Source organism: Panthera leo, chromosome E2 (assembly GCF_018350215.1).
Source record: "Panthera leo isolate Ple1 chromosome E2, P.leo_Ple1_pat1.1, whole genome shotgun sequence".
Lineage (NCBI taxonomy): Eukaryota > Metazoa > Chordata > Mammalia > Carnivora > Felidae > Panthera > Panthera leo.
This window is the reverse complement of record NC_056693.1, coordinates 41096899-41111518: the sequence shown is the minus strand read 5'-3', so window position 1 is coordinate 41111518 and position 14620 is coordinate 41096899. Positions and strand designations below refer to the sequence as shown.

Here is a 14620-nt window from a genome sequence, read left to right as displayed (position 1 = left end):
ATATAAGACTTAACAAGATTAGGATTACTTTTTAAATTATTCTAGGGATATTTCCTTAATGGAAAGAACTGGACTTCTTCTATTTAGGTAGGAGGCAAATATACAAACAGTAGATGGGACCTGGGAAGATGCAGACTCTGTCTAGCCCAGGTCACGACAGTTCAACCCAATGGCCAGAAGGGTCTAGAATTGAGATAGAGTGTTCAGAAGCAATTTTCTTGTCAGAAGATGTTCAAATGGAGATAAAGCTGCCCTGTTTGTGGAATGTTTAGCAGGGATCCATAATGCTAATGAATATCATTTCCTGAGTACTTACCATGCTTTAAGTATTTTATGTGTATTAATTTTTAAGTTCCCGTAACAATCCTATGAAGTTGTGGCAGTTTGTAAAAATAATTGCTATGATGCTTGCAAAGCACATGCCACAGTCTCTGGTACCTGATCATCTCTCAGGGAATTAGGTAGCTATTAGTTTTATTAACAAGCTTGATTTAGGGCTCCATTTCTTACAAAAAAATGTTCTAGTCAACTGAGAGGTTATCACCCAGAGAACAGACTCAGAGTCAGAACACATTTACAACTCACAGTTCATTATTTAACCCAAGTCACTCCTGTGTGAGGCACTGAAAGACAGAATGAAGAAGTGAGGGCAGAATGCAAGTTCACATAGGACTCAGTGGCAACCGTCAAATGTGGGTGTTGGGGAAAGGGCACTGCACTCAGAAGTATGTAAGCTCATAGTAGAAATGTCTCTGGCTTTGTGTCCCCAAGCTAGGACTTTTGTATCACGGAGTCTGCATCTCCCTATCCTAGGTACCCCTTGAGTCTCCAAACTGTTTAGTTCCCACATGGGAATGTGGGTGAGTTCTCAGAAAACAGATGACCCAAACATGTACAAGGGAGATCGCTCATTCCTTAATTTAACCATGTTCAAAAGGGAATCCATTGTATTAGACACCAGTGCTATCTGCAGATGTTTACAGATTGCATCCTGTGTGGTTGCCTCTTCCCAATGACAGACATCATTTTAGGCTTTCAAATCCTGGGAATGATTTGGGTGGATAATGTCAACCGATTATGAATTTCTGGTGTGTGGCCCATAGCTATTGGTGATGAATCAGGCTGCTACACAAGGGGACTTTTGATCAGGAGCACATTTCTGCATAATGAGGAGTAAAGTAGTGCAGATTAATGGTGTCAGCATTTTAATGGGACCTGGGGAAATGGCTGGGTGATGGATTCTTTTTACAGAGAGCAGCCCCGTCTTATGCCTCCCAGATTTGCATCAAGGAGAGCCCAAGGGGAGCCATTGAAAGGTCATTGCATCTCTCTTTGACAGGTGTTGGCACAAGAGTTTCCTCATTGCGTCCACCTCCTCTTTGTTGCTGACCTTTCCCCCACTGAGTGTGACACTCAGAGCAAGACACGGAAAATTGTCAAGGGTCCGGGATGTCTGAAGCACCATCATTAAACAACTTACAAAGGAAGCATGCGGTCATCAGGTAGTGTTGGGCTCACTAACATGGTCCTTGCCAAGCATGGGTGGCCCATCTTTATGTCTGGGTGAGGGACACCTGACCTGTCCTCTGCATGAGCTTCATTGCTTTAGGAAAACCTGGAGGAGGAAGACTTATAAGGATATACACAGGAAGACAGCCTGTCAACAGCAGCCAGGGCCAAGGTCAAGGCCAAGGCATTCCATGAAGTTTGGCTATTACTATGAAACCAAAGGGCATCTGCTAAACATCTACAGGATGTCTAGCAGATACACATGCTCTGCATTTAACATTTCAGTTAATAATGCCCCCTGCAGTGAAGATATTAATATCCCCATTTTGTGGATCCAGGGCATGAGGTTCCGGGTGCTTATTTGCCTCTTCTGAAATTGCAGAGTTTATAACAGTAGAATAATCATGATCATAATCGTTAACACTTATGTAGCTCTCACTATGAGCCTTGCAGTCTTTTAAGAGCTTTTTGTATATCAATTTGAGTATCAAAACAGTGCCACAAGATTGAGCATTGCATTTTTACACTTTACAATAAGGAAATTGAGGCATAGTAAGGTTGTGTAACCTACCCAGAGTCACATAGTAAGTTACAGAGGTAGGATTTGAACCCTAGTATCCGGTATTCACCGCTATCCTTTCATTGCCAGACTTAAAATACCAACTTGTTGTGCTAACTAGAGCATGGTTCTCTGTCCCTACTACCTCCTAGCCTAACCCTACAAGTGCCTTTGAATTACTTAAGATTACACACTCATAAATATTTATTAAATGTCATTGACCCCTACACTGAGTTAGGTCTCTGCCATTTGTCTACATGTTCCTCTATTCTTTCCCTACTTTAACACTCATCAGATTTTACTGTGTTTTTTTGCACAACATTTGTCTTCCCTTACAGAGTTTAAGCCCGAGGCGGGCAGGTGCTGGGCCTTCCTTGTTTAGGATTACACGCTTAAGGTCCAGTATGGTGTCCATATAAATAAAACCACATTTCTGATTGTTTCTTACCACATTCCACAAATATTTGTGGATGTAATACCAGCAATTTAGAAGGTATATTTGGGATGGTCTAAGATAAAATATAAACTATTTGTCAAAGTTAAAATTCCCACTGGGTGGCTCCAGGAGGCAACGTAAAAAAAAAAAAAAAAAATAGACAGTTGCATTTCTGAGTTGAAGACACTGAGATACGACAAGATGCCCCAGGACAGCCAAATGGAAAAAGAAAATTCCTTCATGCAAGGTCATATGAAATAGCAAATAAACTGCAATTTCAAATACAAGCTCTAAATCAAAAGACTATATGCTTTGACTTGCAATCAAAGTTTCTCATCTTGCCAACTCTAGATAGTATGTTTAGTGGTAAGTAGCAAATATGGCATATTATTGACAGATTTTCTAAGTCATGGAATAAACATTTGCTGATGAAGGAACACATGATTGAATATATGAATGAATATACATGAAGGGAAGTCTGCCAAATTGATCTATGTAAAGACGGATGCTTTCCTATCATGACATGATGCTTCCTTTTACTTCCAGTGACTTTATGTGTCCTCACTACAGTTTAAGCCCCTTCCTGATGACGCCCTCAGACTTAAGGATGAATGTTATGACCCGCATTTCAGAAAGGGAAAAAGGGCAGCTCACAGAGGTGAAGAGAATTTTTGTATATTACAGCATCATTATTGTTGTTGCTGTTGTTGTTTTTATTGTTATCATAATGATGCCACACATGCCTCTGTGCACTTGTCACATGCTAGGGACTATAAGCCCAAAGAAAAACAAGTGTGGAAGGGACTGTGGGGGTAGGCTACCTCCTGAAAGAAGAATACAGGGCCTCAGAGACCAGGACAGCTGAAGAGGTACAAGCTGGGTCTGAGGACCAAGCAGGGAGTTCAATGATCCTGAGTCCTCCACTCAGAAACACTTAGAATATTCTCAGACCTTCTGGTGCTGACCTGATTTTCGTGGCCACATCTTACTGTGACAGGTTTTCCTGCTCACAATATCCATGACTCTATGATGTTTATAAACCCAGTGTTAGTCCCTTGGCTCCTAAGTTGCCTTTAATATCACAGAAATGTTTCATTAGATTTGGCTTTGTTTATTCAAAGTTCACTCCTCCCTCACATCTCCTTAATGATTTTTAAGCTCAGAGTATTAATCTTCTTACCCAAATTAAACCTTTCTCCCAATCTGTTCTTTTATAGATATTTCCAAACTCAGAAGCTTATATTCATTGCCCTCTGTGGGCTTTCTTGAAGCAATAATTAGCTAGAAAGCCTGTTGTCAGTTAGAAATGCTGAAGAAAGTGTTTCAGTATTAGGTGGAACCATGAACTAGATGCTTTCTGGAGGGGGGGGTATTCTCTCTGCTGAATGTGGCTGAATCAAACAATATAATTCATTTTGGGAAAGGCACTGAGTTTCTCTCTGCACTGGCCACAGTGTAAGTCCCGGGAATAAGGTGTATAGAGGCCACAACCAGGTAGAGGAGGACATAGTGACATGGCAGAATCGTGAATAAATGAGCACCATGGAAGAAGTTTGAATACAGAGTTGTCAGGGAAGAAGTGATTCCATCAGGGGAGATATTCGGCAAACTTTTAGAACATTAATAGTGAACCAAGTATGCACAAGATTGAGAAGGGGGATAACATTCAAGATGAAGGGAATGCAAGAGTGAGGAAGATAGAGGGACACCAAATTATATGTATGTTGTAGTAGAAGAACTCTCCCTCTCCTGCCAGTGTTCTGGCTTCTTTCATTTTCTTGAACACAGCATATTCTTTCTCAAAACTGCGTCTTCTTAACCACTCTTTCTTCTGCCTGTAACAGAGTCCCCAGCCCAGTTCTGGCCCCTGATTAAATCCTACCCATTCCTTCAATTCTCCTCTTAAATGTCACGTTCTCAAGTTGGCCTGTCCTGACACACGAGACTCTGTTAAATTCTTAGATTTATGCTCTCATCACACTTCTTAAATCCTCTTTGTTAACTTGCATTATTCTCAGCATACTTGCTTAATGTCTACGTTCCCCAATCCAGTGTGTTAAATTAATTAAACGATGAGGCCATGAAACTGACGAGTCACTAATCCATGGAGGACTAAGTAAGCAAACCAAAATTTAAGCCTGTAAATGCCTCAAACTTACAAAATTGAAATGCTAAGGACAACCAATCACAAACAGCCAACTAGGCTTTACAGTGTGGCCAATGACATAATTTCCTTTCTTCGCTTCTGTACTTTCTCTGTATAAGTCTTTGCCCTGACTCCTGTCAGCACAGGGCTCCTAAACTCTTCTAGTTTGAGGCTGCCTGATTTGAAATGGTTTTTGCTCAAATAAACTCTTGAAATTTCTAATATGCCTCAGTCTGTCTTTTAACAAGTGTAAATTCATGAGGGCTGAGACCATGTCTGTCTGGTTCTCCATGTATTCTCAGTACCTTCCTCATGACCTGATACCTAGTTACCATTTCTCTATATGCATCTCTATGCTGTGGTGGGCTGGGGCACTCAGGGCATGGTGGAAAGTGGCTAGGAATGAGAACAAATTAAAAGATGTAGATAAAATTATAGAGCGCCTTGAGTAACGTCTTTAATTTATATATGCTCCCAGACATCTCCATTTTGAAAAACCAAAAGCCCATGTGGAAGTAACAAACACACCAGATTTTCTTCAAGCTTTGAAGTAACTTGTAGGAAAGGAAGATAAAAGATGGGTAGTTGGCAAACACTGACACACTGATATTGGTTTTCCAAGAATTAATCCATGGGGAGTGGTGGTAGCAGAAAACGGGGGCAGCCTCAAATATGTGGTGGCCTCTAAATATCCCTGAAAGTATGCAGTTATCCATGTCTATACCTCAAGAGAAGAAAGGAAAAAGAGAGGGAAAACTGAAGTTTTGTGTCTATGGTAACTGGAAGTAGATAGGACCATGTGAATAAAAATACCTGCTTAATCACACTTGAAGAATGTAGTACTTTGGCTACTGGTTAGTTGGTCAATATATTTATTCATTTGATGAGTGTTCCTCAAGCTATAGTTTACCCAGTGTTATGTCAATCATTACACTAGGCTCAGATCCTTGCCCTTACAGAATTCACCATCCAGCAGAGGAGAAAGACCATCAAATAAACAACCGACCCAGCAATTTATTCACCATGATGGCAAGGAGTGCTACAAAGGGAGAAGCACAGACTTGAGGGCCTTGGCCAGTCATGCCTATCAGAAGGCATCTGAAAAGTCTCATGTTTTTGGCATTGGCTAAGGAAAGTTAGAATTTGGTCATACTTTTAAGGAAGGCCTCATAGGTCTATAGTATGTCATTCCTGTGAGGCCTGTGCATAAAAATTTACTGTGACACCAGGATAATCATATGACCCTTTCAACCTGCAAAGGTCCTTAACCTGCCTACGAGCACCCAAAACTTCAAGTGGTCTTTGTTTTTTGTTAATGTTTATTTATTTTTGAGAGAGAAAAAGACAGAGTGTGAGTGGGAGAGGGGCAGAGAGAAAGGGAGACAAAGAATCTGAAGCAGGCTCCACGCTGTCAACACAGAGCCTGATGCAGGGCTTGAACACACGAACTGTGAGATCATGACCTGAGCCAAAGTCAGACGCTTCACCAACTGAGCTGCCCAGGCACCCCCAAAACTTCAGGTGGTCTTATTTTTATTTATCATCATATAATAATTAGTGATTCTTATTAAAGATTGAGTTGTATCACTCCAAGTTTTTAGCTGTGCTTTACTGGATTATGTGGGGGTTAATTGGTGCTACTGAGGCATTCATGAATGACTTTTTAAAGGAGCTTCTTAGGATATACCCCTTACCTAAATCAAAGACCTATACCACGACTTTCCACCTGTATTTATAAATATGACCCCTTATTATGCAGAGAGAAAAATAGTGGGGCTTCTCAGAATATGTTCACTCAAAGTCTGGAAAACCCCAGTATAAATCTTTATTCCCAATCTAAGGAGTCGGTTTCCCCTCCTTGTACATAAACTGACCTTCAGGCCAAAAGCAGTATAAAGAAACAATATGAGACAGTGATACATTTTTTTTTTTTAGAATAAGAGAGTAATATTTTAGCTCTAACTTTTTGATTTTTATTTTAAATTTGTGTCTCCCACACCTTTTCTACCCTTGTGTTGTCTCTTGTGTTTTTTTAAAGAATAAAGAATATAAAGAGCAAAAAACCTCAAGAAAAATGTTAAGTTCATTAAAAAGAAACTCCCAACAAACAAAAGTCAGGACCAGATGGCTTCACAAGTGAATTCTGCCAAAAATTTAAAGAAGAGTTCACACCTATTCTCCTCATACTATTCTAAAAAATAGAGGAGGAAGAAAAGTTTCCAAATACATTCTACAAGACCAGCATTACTTTGACAGCAAAACCAAACAAAGACACTACAAAAAAAGGAAAACTATGGCCAGTTTCCCTGCTGAGCACAGATGCAAAATACCTCAGCAAATACAAGCAAACCAAATGTAATGATACATTAAAAGGATCACTCACCACAATCAAGTGGGATTTATCCTGGGGATACAAGGGTGGTTCAATATTCACAAATCAATCAATGTGATACACCACATCAAAAAAGAATAAAAACTCTATGAACATCTCAAATAGATGCAGAATAAATGCAAAATTCAACATACATTCATAATAAAAATTCTCTACTAAGTGGGTTTAGAAACAACATACCTCAACACAATAAAGACTATATATGAAAAACCCACAGCTAGCATCTTACTCAATGGTGAAAAAGTGAGAACTTTTCCATTACGATCTGGAATAAGACAAGAATGTCCACTCTCACTGCTTTTATTCAACATGGTACTGGAAGTTGTAGCCACAACAATCAGACAAGAAAAAGAAATAAAAGGCATCCAAACTGGTAAGGAAGAATTAAAACTATTATTATTTGCAGATAACATGACACTATATATAGAAAACCCTAACGACTCCACCCAAAATGATTAGAAGTAATAAATGAATTCAGTAAAGTTTCAGGATACAAAATTAATACACAGAAATTTGTTGAATTTCCATACACTAATAAAAATTAGCAGAAAGACAAATTAAGAAAACAGTCCCACTTACAATTGCACCAAAAAGAATAAAATATCTAGGAATATACTTAACCTAGGAGGTGAAAGACCTGTACTCTGAAAACTATAAACCATTGTTGAAAGAAATTGAAGATGACACAAACAAATAGAAAGATAGTCCATTCTCATGAATTAGAAAAATATTGTTAAAATGTCCACACTACCCAAAAGCATTCTACATAGTCAATGCAATCCTGATGAAAATTCCAACAGCATTTTTCAGAGACCTAGAACAAAATAATACTAAAATTTGTACTGAACTACAAAAGAGCCCAGAAAGCAAAAGTAATCTTGAGAAAGAACAACAAATCTGGAGGTTTCACAACCCCAAATTTCAAGATACACTACAAAGCTGTGGCAATCAAAATAGTATGGTACTGGTACAAAAGCAGACACATAGAGTAGACAGCAGAAATAAAACCATGTTTATATGGTCAATTAATCTATGACAACAGAGGCAAGAATATACAATGGGGAAAAGACAGTCTCTTCAGTAAGTGGTGCTGGGAAAACCAGACCACTTTCTTACAGCATACACAAAAATAAATTCAAAATGGGTTAAGGACCTAAATGTGAAACATGAAATCATAAAACTCCTAGAAGAAAACACAGGCAATAACTTATTTGACACTGACCTCAGCAACATTTTTCCAGATTCGTCTCTCCAGGCAAGGGAAATGAAAGCAAAAATAAACTATGGAACTACATGAAAATATAAAGCTTTTTCATAGTAAAAGAAACCATCAACAAAATGAAAGGCATTCTGATGAATGGAAGAAATAGTCATAAATGATATATTCAACAAGGGGTTAATATCCAAAATATGTAAAGAACTTATACAACTCAACACCAAAAACTCTAAACAATCTAATTTAAAAATGGGCAGAGGACCTGAACAGACATTTTTCCCCCCACAAAAGACATGCAGATGTGCAACACATATGAAAAGATGCTCAACATTACTAATCATCAGGGAATCCTAAATCTAAATCACAATGAGTTATCAGGTTACACCCATCAAAGTGGCTAAAATTAAAAAGGCGTGAAATAACAGGCGTTAATGAAGATGTGGAGAAAAAGGAACACTCATGCACTTTTGATGGGAATGCAAACTGGTGTAGCCACTATGGAAAACAGAATGTTGGTTTCCTCGAAAAATTAGAAATAGAAATACCATATGACCCAGTAATTCCAGTACTGGGCATTTACCAGTCAAGTCAAGATATGGAAGACCATACCAGTCAAGATATGGAAGCAACCCAAGTGTCCACTGATAAAGGAATAAAGAAGATGTGATGTATATATACAATGAAGTGTTAGCCATGAAAAGGATGAGATCTTGCCATTTGCAACAACATGGATGGACCCAGAAGGTATTACGCTACATGAAATAAACCAAAGACAAATGCCATATGATTTCACTTATACGTGGAATCTAAAAAACAAATGAATAAACAAACAAAAAGCAGAAACAGACCCATAAATACAGAGAAGAAACTGATGGCCGCTACAGGGGAGGGGTGGGGAAGGCTGCATACCATGGGTGAACGGGAGTGGGAGATAAAAGGCTTCCAGTTATGGAATGAGTAAGTCATGGAGATAAAAGGCACCAAATAACCTTAGGGTTTCTCAATTCCTCAACAGTCCCCTGCCAAGGGCTCATGCCAGTTATGAGATCTATGATCTAGAAGCAGAGTCCTGGCTTTGCTCATCTTATTATTTACGTTTACTTTTGGAATGAGGAAATGCTACGATTAGGGATGAAGAGATGGGTGGGGGTGCTGGAAGATCTAAAATGGCATGTGTTAAATTCTTGTCAGGGGAGGAAGGATGAAAATCCCTAGACAGGGACTTCATCCCCAGGATCTCCCAATAGAGACTACTGACACATTTTGGACACTGTTGGAATTCCTTCTGTGATGGTTAATTTTATGGGTCAACTTAGCTAGGCTGTGGTCCTCAGTTGTTTTGTCAAACACAAATATATTGTTTTGTTTTGTTTTTTATTTTTTTTAATGTTTATTTCTTTACTTTGAGAGAGGGAGAGTACGTGTGAGCAGGGGAGGGACAGAGACAGAGAGGAGAGAGAGAATCCCAGGCGGGCTCTGAGCTGTCCACACAGAGCCCAATGTGGCGCTCGAATTCACAAAACTGTGAGACAGAGATCAAGAGTTGGATTGACGCTTCACCTGAGCCCCCAGGTGCCCCAGGTATGTTTTTAAAGAGTAACATTTAAATCAGTGGGGTTCGCATAAAGCAAATCACCATCCCTAATGTAAGTGGGCCCCAATCAGTTGAAGACCTGAAGACCAAAGAGAGGTTTCCCGATGATGAAAGAATTCTCCTCAAGACCACAACATCAACTCTGACCTGAACCTCCAGCCCTTGAGCCTGCTCTATTTCAGGTTTGTCAGCGCCTACAATCCCATCAGCTAATTCCTCAAAATAAATCTCCACTTAGCTATTTACCTATCTTTGCAGGGTCCTGACTAATCTAATGCACTTTCTTCTCAGGAAAGACTGGTTTTATTTTGCTGTAAAAGAATGGGAGCATAAAAGGGCAGTAGAAGAAGTGGCCTTAGCCCATCTGGCCAGTGTAAGCAAATCTGGGCCTAAATGATGGGAACGCTCCACTTCCTACAATGAAGGCAGATCTTCTTGCTGAGTGACAGTCAGGATCTCCTAGAATACCCTCCCGACATGAGGGCCCCACCTTGCTCATGGACCACCCACAGACCCCCAAGCCTCCCATGCTGGCTTTGCCTTTCTCCCTGCTTGGTCTGACCCAGGACTCCTGCCACTATAAAAATTAGGAACTTAGAGCAGAACAAGTAAGGTTTCTTCTAGCTCTGCAGTTGTAGGAGTTTCACTTTGTTGAATGTTGGAATTAAAAGGGCAAAACCTCCACCCCAAACCTCTGCAGCCACCCCACGGACTGGCTGCAGAAGGGGAGCCTGGCGAGAGGTAATTAACCGCAGATCACTAACGGCTCAACGGGAAGGCCTGTGTCCAGGAATTCCTTTTGCCAGAGGTCCTGGGAGCATTTGCTACAGAGAAGCAAGTTTGCAAATAAGCACTTTCCTTTGTAAAGGCCCCCTTCCCCAGCTCCATTAGCTCCCAGCTCCTTTTTCAACTGCAAGGGCTGTCTTTTCATCTTGAACTTGACATATTCTTCTAGTTTAGCCCAGTCACATGGAGCCCTCTGGCAAGCCACTCTCTCTCCCACTGTGAATTGTTGCGAACCTCCTCGCAGAGAATAAAAATTCGGAGTCCGCCAACTTTTCCCCCACAACCCCCGACTTCGCCTCTCTTTGTGCTTAACAATGGACTGAGAGATCTTTGGTTTTCTTTGTCATCTGGAAAGATGTTGGAGTCAAACAAAGAACAAAAATTCCAGACGTGCTGAGAAAATGAAACTCTGTGTGTGTGTGTGTGTGTGTGTGTGTGTGTGTGTGTTGTTGGCATGGTCTCACCCACCACCGCCAAATGCCACTGATTAGCATTGTAACCCTCAGGAATGTATGTCATTTGGGGTTGAGTTAGTGGTTGGAGCAATGTTCCTTCCAACTTCCTGCTGGAAAATTTAACCTCTTTTTAGTCTTGAGTGAGGCAAGGAGGCTGAACACCACTTTATTTGTTCTTACCTGCGATGCATCTGTTTGATCCAGTTCCCGCTGCCCATTTCCACTGTCCTGGCACCATTCTCCTCTTCCTGGATCATCACAGTACATCCTAACTCTTCTCACCTCCTCTGCTTTACTCCCTCCAAAACATCTTCCTACCACAGCTGGAGTGGTCCTTCTGAAATGCGCATCTGACCACCTTGTTGCTCGTATCCTGGAGAATCAACTCTAAGTTCCTGGCTGGGCAGCCAAGATGCTTCTGGGGTTCTGGTTGTATCCCTCAGCCCCCTCAATAATCCTCTGGTTAAATCAGCCTGTCTGCACTGTTCCTTATTTTTTTTTTTTTTTTTTTTTTTTTTTTGCAGCTGGGTTTCCTTCTTGAAATTAGTGGGGTTTTTTGTTGTTTTGTTTTGTTATATAGTAAACTCTGCCCCTTCCCTAAATTCCTCTGGGTCCTCATCTACTCTCTCCACCCTGAAAAGTCTCTGTACTTTTTACTGTTTTTCTTTGTTTGCAGTGCATCACCTGTATTCACTCACCTTTCTGGCCAGCCTGAGAATCCTCTGGGTGGAAACTTTCTTTCTCTAATAGTGCAGCACCACAGTGCAAAGCACTGAGTATCTTCAGCTAACACCTCTGGAATAATGGGAGACTTAATACAATATAACGTAGGAATTAAGCACTCTGGCTCTATAACTGGATTCATGTGGATTTGAATCCCAGCATTCATTGCCTGAGCCTCCATTTATTCACCTGTGCAATGGGCACAACTATATCAACATCAGAGCACTTTTGGTCAAAATTCACTGAAATAATACCTACAAAGTGCTCAGCACACCCGTAAGAGATCATAATACCTCAATATTTACCATCGTTAGGTGGAACCGTTTGCTCCACTTGTGAGCTGCAACCCTCCATCTATTTCCACCCTCTTTGTTAAAGACCCTCTCCATCTCGAATCCCCACCGAAGCCATCAACTCCAGGGAGAACAAAGAGTTAAGCCTGACGCTGTTCACCGCAAATCCACAGGCACTAAATAAGGCTCCAGCGTTCAGGCTTTAAGTATGGGCTGCAGTTAACTATAAACAGCTGTTGCAAGATAATAGCCTTCTACTGGTAAAATAAGGCCAGCCCCCCTCCTTCACAATGAAACCTTTCTTGCAAAGAGCATTGAGAACTGATAGATAGATCTCAGTCTGGCAGTAATCAGAATTAAAAGATGAAGAAAGGGGGAAGATTGTCAGGCTTCCCAGATCAAGCTGTCATGTATACAGCTATTCTGTTTCCGTTTCCAGAAATGTTTCTTATCTGCAGTACATTCCCCCTGTTGTTCTCCTGGGGAAAAACAACTCTGCTCCCTTCCTGTGATGGCATTAACTCTAATAACTGGAAAAAGAGCAGACATTAGCCAAGAAGACATATGTATTGCTCTTTATACCACAGCCTTTCATTCAACTAATCCTCCCTTCTCATTTTAGGAAATTAAGTATGAATCAAAGCTCAGCAACGTGCATCCATATGGAATTTCGGAGCCTTTAGGTCCACCGCAGAATTTAACAAAGGTGAGATTCATGTGAGTTGCTTCTACTGCGTTGGAGACAGATGAAAGTCTTGGTTTGGGGAATTGATATGGAAGACACTGTTTCAGAAAACATCCAGACTTTATTAAGTACGTATCTGGTGTCAGGCACATAGTAGGTGCTTGATATTTGTGTGTTCTTTTGGGTCTGTTGAACACTTTCTACGTGTGAAGGGTGATAAAGGAACTCCAGGAATAAGTGAATTTACTTTCAGAGAATGGTTGATGGAATCACAGAATTTTTGAAATGGAAATTGAGTGGGTTTACTAGTGTAAATTCGATCTATCTATATATCTATCTACATATCTATATATCTTATCTATCTATCGAGTTTGATGAGACCTAGAAAATTAGGTGGTTTATACAGGGTCAACTAGCAAATTAGCAGAAACAGGAGATGTGCCGATCTGACTGCCAAGCGAGTGAGTTCAATCAGCTTACATGGAAAATCACGAGACTAAAGCAAAAGTATCTTTGATAAACAAAATCCAGGAGGAACACTAGAAGCAGGCAGCACTCAGGAGTTTAATTCTGTTTATGACCTATGGTCTCAAGAGTGGTAGATGTTAACTGTTGATGTTTGTCTCCAGCGAGATAAGGCATCCTCAAGAATACCAGGGCACCGTGAGTGCTGTTTCATTAAAGAATGACCTGGACTATGGACTTGACCATTGCTTTGAAGGCATCCTTTGCATCTAGGATGAGGCAGTAATAACTAACACCCATAGTTACTGTTACTATTTATTATGAACAGGTAAAGAATGGCCCGTGAGCTGGGTGCTCTAGTTAGTACTGTTTTATAAATTAGAAAACTAAGGTTTAGAAAGATTATGGAATTTGCTCATTGTCACCCAGCTAGGAAGTTCCCGAGCCCAGGTTTGAAGTCTTTATCAACCTAGAGGTTGATTTTTTAAACTACTATAATGCCTCACTAAAATGTAATATGAAAAATCATATCCCTCTTGTGTGTGATATAACCACATTTTTGTTGTTCAGAATTGTACCATCCTGAGAAATAACTTCATATTCCTATTTCACACCAGTGAGATCTGTTGGTTTGTAAGCCTCCCAGAACTTCCCAGGTGTAATCTGAAACCAGCCCCCACTATTGGAGTGCAGGGAGAGGCCAAAGAAAGAGGACACTTCAAGTTGGTAGATGGTGGACTTAATAGGCAATGGGAACTTACATGCAAGCTTGTCTTAGGCAGCAGCAAGATGAATGGATCCCTGCACCTTACCTGCCAAATCTTAAAAGTTTATAAAGAGGCCTTCAATGTTCTCAGTCACGTATGCCATGCAAGTGTTTTCAATACCATGTCACAATCTCAAGGCTATGTCCTCAGAGCAGCCTCTGGGAACAGAAAAGGCACATTCCAAGGACAAGGAAAGGGGTGAGGGACCTCTGAGTGCCCAGGTCTAGCTCACGGGTCAAGTGACAGTCACATCTTTTTGGTGACATTCCCTGAGAAGATCTGAGACTCTGATAAGGCACATGGCTTGCCCAAGGTCACCCAGTTTGTAAGATATGAAAATTTCTAAAACCAAGTCCATTGCTACTTTCATGACAACGTTACTGTCTCCTGGATTTTTTTTTTTTTTTTTGAGAGTAAGAGTCAGAGAGTGAGAGAGTAAGAGTGGGGGGTGGGCAGGGAGGGGCAGAGGAAGAGGGAGAGGGAGAATCTTCAGCAGCCTCCATGCACAGCATGGAACCCAATACCAGGCTTGATCTCATGACCTGAGCCAAAATCATAATCTGAGCCAAAATCAGGAGTTGGACACTTAACCAA

General features: G+C 40.7%; 1 long non-coding RNA gene across 2 annotated transcripts in view; it reads left to right on the top strand.

Moving 5' to 3' along the window:
- LOC122208900 overlaps nt 1-14620 on the top strand; it is a 286790-nt gene that overhangs the window by 268193 nt on the left and 3977 nt on the right. For both annotated transcript variants that reach the window (XR_006197368.1, XR_006197369.1), the window contains one exon: nt 12732-12815. This is a non-coding gene — a long non-coding RNA (uncharacterized LOC122208900). The remainder of the gene's footprint in view (nt 1-12731; nt 12816-14620) is intronic.